Source organism: Triticum aestivum, chromosome 7D (genome assembly GCF_018294505.1).
Source record: "Triticum aestivum cultivar Chinese Spring chromosome 7D, IWGSC CS RefSeq v2.1, whole genome shotgun sequence".
Lineage (NCBI taxonomy): Eukaryota > Viridiplantae > Streptophyta > Magnoliopsida > Poales > Poaceae > Triticum > Triticum aestivum.
In genome coordinates this window covers 190062877-190073992 of record NC_057814.1, presented here as the reverse complement: position 1 = coordinate 190073992, position 11116 = coordinate 190062877, and positions in this window count along the sequence as shown.

The window sequence follows — 11116 nt, the reverse complement described above, 5'->3', positions numbered from 1 at the left end:
TGTAAAATTTCCATAATTTAAAAATGTCTGTGAATTAAAAAACCACAAAACTAAAAAAATGTGCACATATTTTAAAAATATTCATGAATTCTGAAAAATGTTCTTGAATTTAAAAAATGTTTATTAATTCGAAAGCATTCCCAGTTTTTAGATTTTTTGGAAAATTTCAAAAAATGTTCATGAATTTGAAACTATACCGGATGCCAATAATATTACTGAATTTCGAAAAAATATCTGAATGCATTTTTCCAGATCCCAAAAATGTTCCGAAATTCAAAAACAAATTACGAAATTTTAAATTTAGAAGAATGCTAAAAAAAGAAATAGGAGAAAACTTGTAAAAGGCAGAAATAAACTAAAAATGGGGGGGGGGGGGGGGGGGCGAGGGGTGCGGGTTTGCTTGGAAGAATACGCAAATTTCTTCTCAGTCTCGCCAACTCAAGAGCAACTTGGTGGCGCAGAATGGCTTGGGCGAGTCTTTGTCTTGCTTAGTGGGACGACCCATTAGAGTTAGTTCGTTAATTCATTCGTTTCTTGTTTAGTACTTTTATTAATCTGTAAAATGGAAAAAAAGTATTTAATTTTATTTAAAAAATATTGTGCGTTCAAAAAATATTCGCAGAACTTTTTGAAAATGTTGATAGTACTGAAAAACATGTTTGTGACATTTTTAAATGTTCATGCGTTTCAAAAAAATTGTTTGTTCATTTTTTATAAAATGTGTATGCAATGTAGAAATAAATTGCGTAATTCAAAAAATTATTTCATACCAATAAAAAAAGTTCTCGTGTTTTAAACATATGTTCATGACATATTTTTAAATGTTTATACAATAAAAAAAGCTTTGTGTAGTTTAAAAAATCGTATAATAAAAAAACCTCAACTTCTATTTGAAAAATGTTTAACAGGTATTCAAATAAATGTTCAAAACATGCATTTGAAAAATATGTATTCCAACATGGAGTGTAGTTCGAGCTAGGCCCAGGCTTATGTTTTCATGTATTTTGGGCCAGGCTTTTGGGCTTCAGATAGGGCTTAAACATGTAAACATTGAAATTCAGCATTTGGGTCGGGCTTCCCTGCTTTCGGCTTGATTTCAGGCCGGCTTGGGCTTGAGAAAAGAGAGTATTTAGGCTTTCGGCCGGGCTCGGGCTTGAGAAAAGAAGGTCGGGCTTTTACAAGCCTAGCCCGAAACCCGACTTGGGCCGACATTTGCACAGATTTAGATGAGAAGCAAATGAGTTGCTCTTCTCTAACTCTCTTCTAATGCGGTGGGCAAATATAATGAAAAACGATGCCTAATACTCGACGAGTGTTTCTCCACAGAGCATTGTTCCTATCGCCACGTGCATCATGCGAGCGTTCGCCATGCGTTCGCTCTTATTGGGTTTAAGTATGTGTAGCCTGCACCAACATGTGCTCCTTTTCTCCTCCCCAAATCCTAAGATTCACCCCTCTCTGTATGAATTATTGTATCCGGATCTAGGTTACCATCTAGTGTATTGCTAGCGATTAACGTTTTAAGTGGGATAGGCTTGATCTTGAATTAGGATTTCGCCCCGCTTTATGGCTAAAGCAACCACCATGCCCATACAACAAGCTCAAGTTCACCTAAAGTAAAAAATAAGTCCGTTGGGGCAACAACACAAACATGCCCAAATAAAAGTAACAAAGAAAGAGGAAAAACAACAACCAAGTGACCGAAAGATCAGTGACTATGTGGCGGGGCAAGGCGACAAGCCGCCACAGTCATCACGTCCATTATGCTGCAAAGCCGGTCACGATCTCGCTGCCTAGAGAATGGGTGCCAGCCTTGCAAAAACGCCAGGAATTTGAACACAAAGATAGTGGCCCACCGTAAGAAGACCCGCTCAATGACCATCTTGTTATGCGTTGTCTAGAGGGTCCAGGTCATCACCGTGAATGCTAACCAGAAGAGGCTTCTCCTGTGACGCCCCCGATTCGACCGTACACTAATCATACACGCAAATGTGTACGATCAAGATTAGGGACTCACGGGCAGATATGACAACACAACTCTAGACACAAATCAACATAATAGAAGCTCGATGTTACAAGCCAGGGGCCTCGAGGGCTCGAATACAAGCTCGATACACAAGAGTCAGCGGAAGCAACAATATCTGAGTACAGACATAAGTTAGACAAGGATGCCTTAAGAAGGCTAGCACAAAAGCAACACGATCGAAGAGGCAAGGCCTCCTGCCTGGGACCTCCTAACTACTCCTGGTCTTCGTTGGCCTCCATGTAGTAGTATCCGTCGGCGGTGGCATCTGGCTCCAGGGATCCACCATCTGGTTGCAACAACCAGAAAGAAGAAAGAAGGGGAAAAGGGGAAGCAAAGCAACCGTGAGTACTCATCCAAAGTACTCGCAAGCATCAGATCTAAACTAAGTATGCATTGGTATCAAATGAAAGGGCTTTATATGTGGACTGAACTGCAGAATGCCAGAATAGGGGGGAGGGCCTAGCCTATCGAAGACTAGCATCTTCAAGCAGCTCCAAGCATCTTGCAGCATATAGAAGAGTAAAGAATAGCAGTTTATAATCAAGCATGTTGTAGCAATAATGCCTAGAGATCCTTCCTCGACTCCCTGCGAGAAAGCAATCTCGGAGCCACATATCTTAAGTATCCATTTCTAGTTGTATTAGATCAAGATATAAGTGTTGGGGATCGTAGCAGAAATTAAAATTTTCTACGCATCACCAAGATCAATCTATGGAGTTTACTAGCAACGAGAGGGGAGGAGTGCATCTACATACCCTTGTAGATCGCAAGCGGAAGCGTTCAAGAGAACGGGGTTGATGGAGTCGTACTCATCGTGATCCAAATCACCGATGATCCAAGCGCCGAACGGACGGCACCTCCGCGTTCAACACACGTACGGAGCGGTGACGTCTCCCACGCCTTGATCCAGCAAGGAGGAGGGAGAGGTTGAGGAAGAAGGCTCCAACAGCAGCATGACGGCGTGGTGGTGGTGGAGTGACAGTTCTCCGGCAGGGCTTCGCCAAGCACACGCGGAGGAGGAGAGGTGTTGGGGAGGGGAGGGGCTGCGCCTTGGGAAAGGTATGGCTGCCCTCCCACCCCTCCACTATATATAGGGGCAAGGGAGAGGGCGGCCGGCCCCCTCAGATCCCATCTGGTGGGAAGGGCGGCGGCTAGGGGGAGGTGGCTTGCCCCCCAAGCAAGGGGGGGCGCCCCCCTTTAGGGTTCCCCAAACCCTAGGCGCATGGGCCCTAGGGGGGTTGGCGCCCAGCCCACTTAGGGCTGGTTCCCTTCCACCTACAGCCCATAAGGCCCTCCGGGGCAGGTGGACCCTCCCGGTGGACCCTCGGAACCCCTTCGGTGGTCCCGGCAAAATACCGGCATACCCCCGAACACTTCCGGTGACCATATGGTGACTTCCCATATATAAATCTTTACCTCCGGACCATTCCGGAACTCCTCGTGACGTCTGGGATCTCATCTGGGACTCCGAACAACATTCGGTAATCACATACAAACCTTCCTTATAACCCTAGCATCATCGAACCTTAAGTGTGTAGACCCTACGGGTTCGGGAATCATGCAGACATGACCGAGACACCTCTCTAGCCAATAACCAACAGCAGGATCTGGATACCCATGTTGGCTCCCACATGTTCCACGATGATCTCATCGCGGATGAACCACGATGTCGAGGATTCAAGCAATCCCGTATACAATTCCCTTTGTCAATCGGTACTTTACTTGCCCGAGATTCGATCGTCGGTATCCCAATACCTCGTTCAATCTCGTTACCGGCAAGTCACTTTACTCGTTCCGTAATGCATGATCCCGCGACTAACTACTTAGTCACATTGAGCTCATTATGATGATGCAATACCGAGTGGGCCCAGAGATACCTCTCCGTCATACGGAGTGACAAATCCCAGTCTCGATCCGAGCCAACCCAACAGACACTTTCGGAGATACCTGTAGTGCACCTTTATAGCCACCCAGTTACGTTGTGACGTTTGGTACACCCAAAGCATTCCTACGGTATCCGGGAGTTGCACGATCTCATGGTCTAAGGAAATGATACTTGACATTAGAAAAGCTTTAGCAAACGAACTACACGATCTAGTGCTATGCTTAGGATTGGGTCTTGTCCATCACATCATTCTCCTAATGATGTGATCCCGTTATCAATGACATCCAATGTCCATGGTCAGGAAACCGTAACCATCTATTGATCAACGAGCTAGTCAACTAGAGGCTCACTAGGGACATGTTATGGTCTATGTATTCACACATGTATTACGATTTCCGGATAACACAATTAAAGCATGAACAACAGACAATTATCATGAACAAGGAAATATAATAATAACCATTTTATTATTGCCTCTAGGGCATATTTCCAACAGTCTCCCACTTGCACTAGAGTCAATAATCTAGTTACATTGTGATGAATTGTACACCCATAGAGTTCTGGTGTTGATCATGTTTCGCTCGTGGATGAGGTTTAGTCAACGGATCTGCGACATTCAAATCCGTATGCACTTTACAAATATCTATGTCTCCATTTTGAACATTTTCACGAATGGAGTTGAAGCGACGCTTGATGTGCCTGGTCTTCTTATGAAACCTGGGCTCCTTGGCAAGGGCAATAGCTCCAGTGTTGTCACAGAAGAGAGTCATCGGCCCCGATGCATTGGGAATAACTCCTAGGTCGGCAATGAACTCCTTCATCTAGATTGCTTCATGTGCTGCCTCCGAGGCTGCCATGTACTCTGCTTCACATGTAGATCCCGCCACGACGCTTTGCTTGCAACTGCACCAGCTGACTGCCCCACCATTCAAAATATACACGTATCCGGTTTGTGACTTAGAGTCATCCAGATCTGCGTCGAAGCTAGCATCGACGTAACCCTTTACGACGAGCTCTTCGTCACCTCCATAAACGAGAAACATATCCTTAGTCCTTTTCAGGTACTTCAGGATGTTCTTGACCGCTGTCCAGTGTTCCATGCCGGGATTACTTTGGTACCTTCCTACCAAACTTACGACAAGGTTTACATCAGGTCTGGTACACAGCATGGCATACATAATAGACCCTATGGCCGAGGCATAGGGGACGACACTCATCTTTTCTCTATCTTCTGCCGTGGTCGGGCATTGAGCCATGCTCAATCTCACCCCTTGCAATACAGGCAAGAACCCCTTCTTGGACTGATCCATATTGAACTTCTCAATATCTTGTCAAGGTATGTGCTTTGTGAAAGACCTATGAGGCGTCTCGATCTATCTCTATAGATCTTGATGCCTAATATGTAAGCAGCTTCTCCAAGGTCCTTCATTAAAAAACACTTATTCAAGTAGGCCTTTATACTTTCCAAGAATTCTATATCATTTCCCATAAATAGTATGTCATCCACATATAATTAGAGAAATGCTACAGAGCTCCCACTCACTTTCTTGTAAACACAGGCTTCTCCATAAGTCTGCGTAAACCCAAACGCTTTGATCATCTCATCAAAGCAAATGTTCCAACTCCGAGATGCCTGCACCAGCCCATGGATTGAGCGCTGGAGCTTGCATACTTTGTCAGCATTCTTAGGATCGACAAAACCTTCCGGCTGCATCATATACAATTCTTCCTTAAGGAAGCCGTTAAGGAATGCCGTTTTGACGTCCATTTGCCATATTTCATAATCGTAGAATGCGGCAATTGCTAACATGATTCGGACGGACTTCAGCTTCGCTACGGGTGAGAAGGTCTCATCGTAGTCAACTCCTTGAACTTGTCGATAACCCTTAGCGACAAGTCGAGCTTTATAGATGGTAACATTTCCATCCGCGTCCGTCTTCTTCTTAAAGATCCATTTATTTTCTATCGCTCGCCGATCATCGGGCAAGTCTGTCAAAGTCCATACTTTGTTTTCATACATGGATCCTATCTCGGATTGCATGGCTTCAAGCCATTTGTTGGAATCTGGACCCGCCATTGCTTCTTTATAGTTCGAAGGTTCACCGTTGTCCAACAACATGATTTCCAGGACAGGGTTGCCGTACCACTCTGGTGCGGAACGTGTCCTTGTGGACCTACGAAGTTCAGTGGTAACTTGATCATGATCGTCATCATTAACTTCCTCTCTAGTCGGTGCAGGCACCACAGAAACATTTTCTTGTGCTGCGCTACTTTCTGGTTCGAGAGGGGTCATCTCATCAAGTTCCACTTTCCTCCCACTTACTTCTTTCGAGAGAAACTCTTTCTCCAGAAAGGACCCGTTCTTGGCAACGAAGATCTTGCCTTCGGATCTGAGGTAGAAGGTATACCCAATGGTTTCCTTAGGGTATCCTATGAAGACGCATTTTTTCGACTTGGGTTCGAGCTTTTCAGGTTGAAGTTTCTTCACATAAGCATCGCATCCCCAAACTTTAAGAAACAATAGCTTAGGTTTCTTTCCAAACCATAATTCATATGGTGTCGTCTCAACGGATTTCGATGGAGCCCTATTTAAAGTGAATGCGGCAGTCTCTAAAGCATAACCCCAGAATGATAGCGGTAGATCGGTAAGAGACATCATAGATCGCACCATATCCAATAGAGTGCGATTACGACGTTCGGACACACCATTACGCTGAGGTGTTCCAGGCGGCGTGAGTTGTGAAACAATTCCACATTTCCTTAAGTGTGTGCCAAATTCATGACTCAAATATTCCCCTCCACGATCTGATCGTAAGAACTTTATTTTCCTACCACATTGATTCTCAACCTCACTCTGAAATTCCTTGAACTTTTCAAAGGTCTCAGACTTGTGTTTCATTAAGTAGACATACCCATATCTACTCAAGTCATCAGTGAGGGTGAGAACATAACGATAGCCACCGCGAGCCTCAACGCTCATTGGACCGCACACATCAGTATGTATGATTTCCAATAAGTTGGTTGCTCGCTCCACTGTTCTGGAGAACAGAGTCTTGGTCATTTAGCCCATGAGGCATGGTTCGCACGTGTCAAATGATTCATAATCAAGAGACTCCAAAAGTCCATCTGCATGGAGTTTCTTCATGCGTTTGACACCAATGTGACCAAGGCGGCAGTGCCACAAGTATGTGGGACTATCATTATCAACCTTACATTTCTTGGCATTCACACTATGAATATGTGTAACATCACGTTCGAGATTCATTAAGAATAAACCATTGACCAGCGGGGCATGACCATAAAACATATCTCTCATATAAATAGAACAACCATTATTCTCGGATTTAAATGAGTAGCCATCTCGCATTAAACGAGATCCAGATACAATGTTCATGCTCAAAGCTGGCACTAAATAACAATTATTGAGGTTTAAAACTACTCCCGTAGGTAAATGTAGAGGTAGCGTGCCGACGGCGATCACATCGACCTTGGAACCATTCCCGACGCGCATCGTCACCTCGTCCTTCGCCAGTCTCCGCTTATTCCGTAGCTCCTGCTTTGAGTTACAAATATGAGCAACCGCACCGGTATCAAATACCCAGGAGCTACTATGAGCGCTGGTTAGGTACACATCTATAACATGTATATCACATATACCTTTGGTATTTCCGGCCTTCTTATCCGCTAAGTACTTGGGGCAGTTCCGCTTCCAGTGACCGTTTCCCTTGCAATAAAAGCACTCAGTCTCAGGCTTGGGTCCATTCTTTGTCTTCTTTCCGGCAGCTTGCTTACCGGGCGCGGCAACTCCCTTGCCGTCTTTCTTGAAGTTCTTCTTACCCTTGCCTTTCTTGAACTTAGTGGTTTTATTCACCATCAACACTTGATGTTCCTTTTTGATCTCCACCTCCGCTGATTTCAGCATTGAATATACCTCAGGAATGGTCTTTTCCATCCCCTGCATATTGAAGTTCATCACAAAGCTCTTGTAGCTAGGTGGGAGCGACTGAAGGATTCTGTCAACGACCGCGTCATCCGGGAGATTAACTCCCAGCTGAGACAAGCGGTTGTGCAACCCAGACATTTTGAGTATGTGTTCGCTGACGGAACTATTCTCCTCCATCTTACAACTGTAGAACTTGTTGGAGACTTCATATCTCTCGACCCGGGCATGAGCTTGGAAAACCATTTTCAGCTCTTGGAACATCTCATATGCTCCGTGCTGCTCAAAACGCTTTTGCAGCCCCGGTTCTAAGCTGTAAAGCATGCCGCACTGAACCAGGGAGTAATCATCACTACGTGACTGCCAGGCGTTCAGAACGTCTTGAGTTGCTGGGAAAACAGGTGCATCACCTAGCGGTGCTTCAAGGACATATGCTTTCTTGGTAGCTATGAGGATAATCCTCAGGTTACAGACCCAGTCCGTGTAGTTGCTACCATCGTCTTTCAGCTTGGTTTTCTCTAGGAACGCGTTGAAGTTGAGGGCAACATTAGCGTGGGCCATTTGATCTACAAGACATATTGTAAAGGTTTTTAGACTAAGTTCATGATAATGAAGTTCATCTAATCAAATTATTAACGAACTCCCACTCAGATAGACATCCCTCTAGTCATCTAAGTGATACATGATCCGAGTCAACTAGGCCGTGTCCGATCATCACGTGAGACGGACTAGTCATCATCGGTGAACATCTTCATGTTGATCGTATCTGCTATACGACTCATGTTCGACCTTTCGGTCTCTTGTGTTCCGAGGCCATGTCTGTACATGCTAGGCTCGTCAAGTCAACCTAAGTGTATTGCGTGTGTAAATCTGGCTTACACCCGTTGTATGCGAACGTTAGAACCTATCACACCCGATCATCACGTGGTGCTTCGGAACAACGAACCTTCGCAACGGTGCACAGTTAGGGGGAACACTTTCTTGAAATTTTAGCGAGGGATCATCTTATTTATGCTACCGTCGTTCTAAGCAAATAAGATGTAAAACGTGATAAACATCACATGCAATCAAATAGTGACATGATATGGCCAATATCATTTCGCTCCTTTTGATCTCCATCTTCGGGGCGCCATGTTCATCATCGTCACCGGCATGACACCATGATCTCCATCATCGTGTCTTCATGAAGTTGTCTCGCCAACTATTACTTCTACTACTATGGCTAACGGTTAGCAATAAAGTAAAGTAATTACATGACGTTCCAGTTGATACGCAGGTCATAAATAAATTAAGACAACTCCTATGGCTCCTGCCGGTTGTCATACTCATCGACATGCAAGTCGTGATTCCTATTACAAGAACATGATCAATCTCATACATCACATATATCATTCATCACATCCTTCTGGCCATATCACATCACATGACACTTGCTGCAAAAACAAGTTAGACGTCCTCTAATTGTTGTTGCAAACTTTTACGTGGCTGCTATAGGTTTCTTGCAAGAACGATTCTTACCTACGCCAAAACCACAACGTGATATGTAAATTTCTATTTACCCTTCATAAGGACCCTTTTCATCGAATCCGATCCGACTAAAGTGGGAGAGACAGACACCCGCTAGCCACCTTATGCAACTAGTGCATGTCAGTCGGTGGAACCTGTCTCACGTAAGCGTACGTGTAAGGTCGGTCTGGGCCGCTTCATCCCACGATGCCGCCGAATCAAGATAAGACTAGTAACAACAAGTAAATTGACAAAATCGACGCCCACAACAACTTGTGTTCTACTCGTGCATAGAAACTACGCATAGACCTAGCTCATGATGCCACTGTTGGGGATCGTAGCAGAAATTAAAATTTTCTACGCATCACCAAGATCAATCTATGGAGTTTACTAGCAACGAGAGGGGAGGAGTGCATCTACATACCCTTGTAGATCGCGAGCGGAAGCGTTCAAGAGAACGGGGTTGATGGAGTCGTACTCGTCGTGATCCAAATCACCGATGATCCAAGCGCCGAACGGACGGCACCTCCGCGTTCAACACACATACGGAGCGGTGACGTCTCCCACGCCTTGATCCAGCAAGGAGGAGGGAGAGGTTGAGGAAGAAGGCTCCAACAGCAGCACGACGGCGTGGTGGTGGTGGAGTGACAGTTCTCCGGCAGGGCTTCGCCAAGCACGCGCGGAGGAGGAGAGGTGTTGGGGAGGGGAGGGGTTGCGCCTTGGGAAAGGTATGGCTGCCCTCCCACCCCTCCACTATATATAGGGGCAAGGGAGAGGGGGGCCGGCCCCTCAGATCCCATCTGGTGGGAGGGGCGGCGGCCAGGGGGAGGTGGCTTGCCCCCAAGCAAGGGGGGGCGCCCTCTTTAGGGTTCCCCAAACCCTAAGCGCATGGGCCCTAGGGGGGTTGGCGCCCAGCCCACTTAGGGCTAGTTCCCTTCCACCTACAGCCCATAAGGCCCTCCGGGGCAGGTGGACCCTCCCGGTGGACCCCCGGAACCCCTTCGGTGGTCCCGGCACAATACCGGCATACCCCCGAACCTTCCGGTGACCGTATGGTGACTTCCCATATATAAATCTTTACCTCTGGACCATTCCGGAACTCCTCGTGACGTCCGGGATCTCATCCGGGACTCCGAACAACATTCGGTAATCACATACAAACCTTCCTTATAACCCTAGCATCATCGAACCTTAAGTGTGTAGACCCTACGGGTTTGGGAATCATGCAAACATGACCGAGACACCTCTCTAGCCAATAACCAACAGCAGGATCTGGATACCCATGTTGGCTCCCACATGTTCCACGATGATCTCATCGGATGAACCACGATGTCGAGGATTCAAGCAATCCCGTATACAATTCCCTTTGTCAATCGGTACTTTACTTGCCCGAGATTCGATCGTCGGTATCCCAATACCTCGTTCAATCTCGTTACCGGCAAGTCACTTTACTCGTTCCGTAATGCATTATCCCGTGACTAACTACTTAGTCACATTGAGCTCATTATGATGATGCAATACCGAGTGGGCCCAGAGATACCTCTCCGTCATACGGAGTGACAAATCCCAGTCTTGATCCGAGCCAACCCAACAGACACTTTCGGAGATGCCTGTAGTGCACCTTTATAGCCACCCAGTTACGTTGTGATGTTTGGTACACCCAAAGAATTCCTACGGTATCCGGGAGTTGCACGATCTCATGGTCTAAGGAAATGATACTTGACATTAGAAAAGCTTTAGCAAACGAACTACACGATCT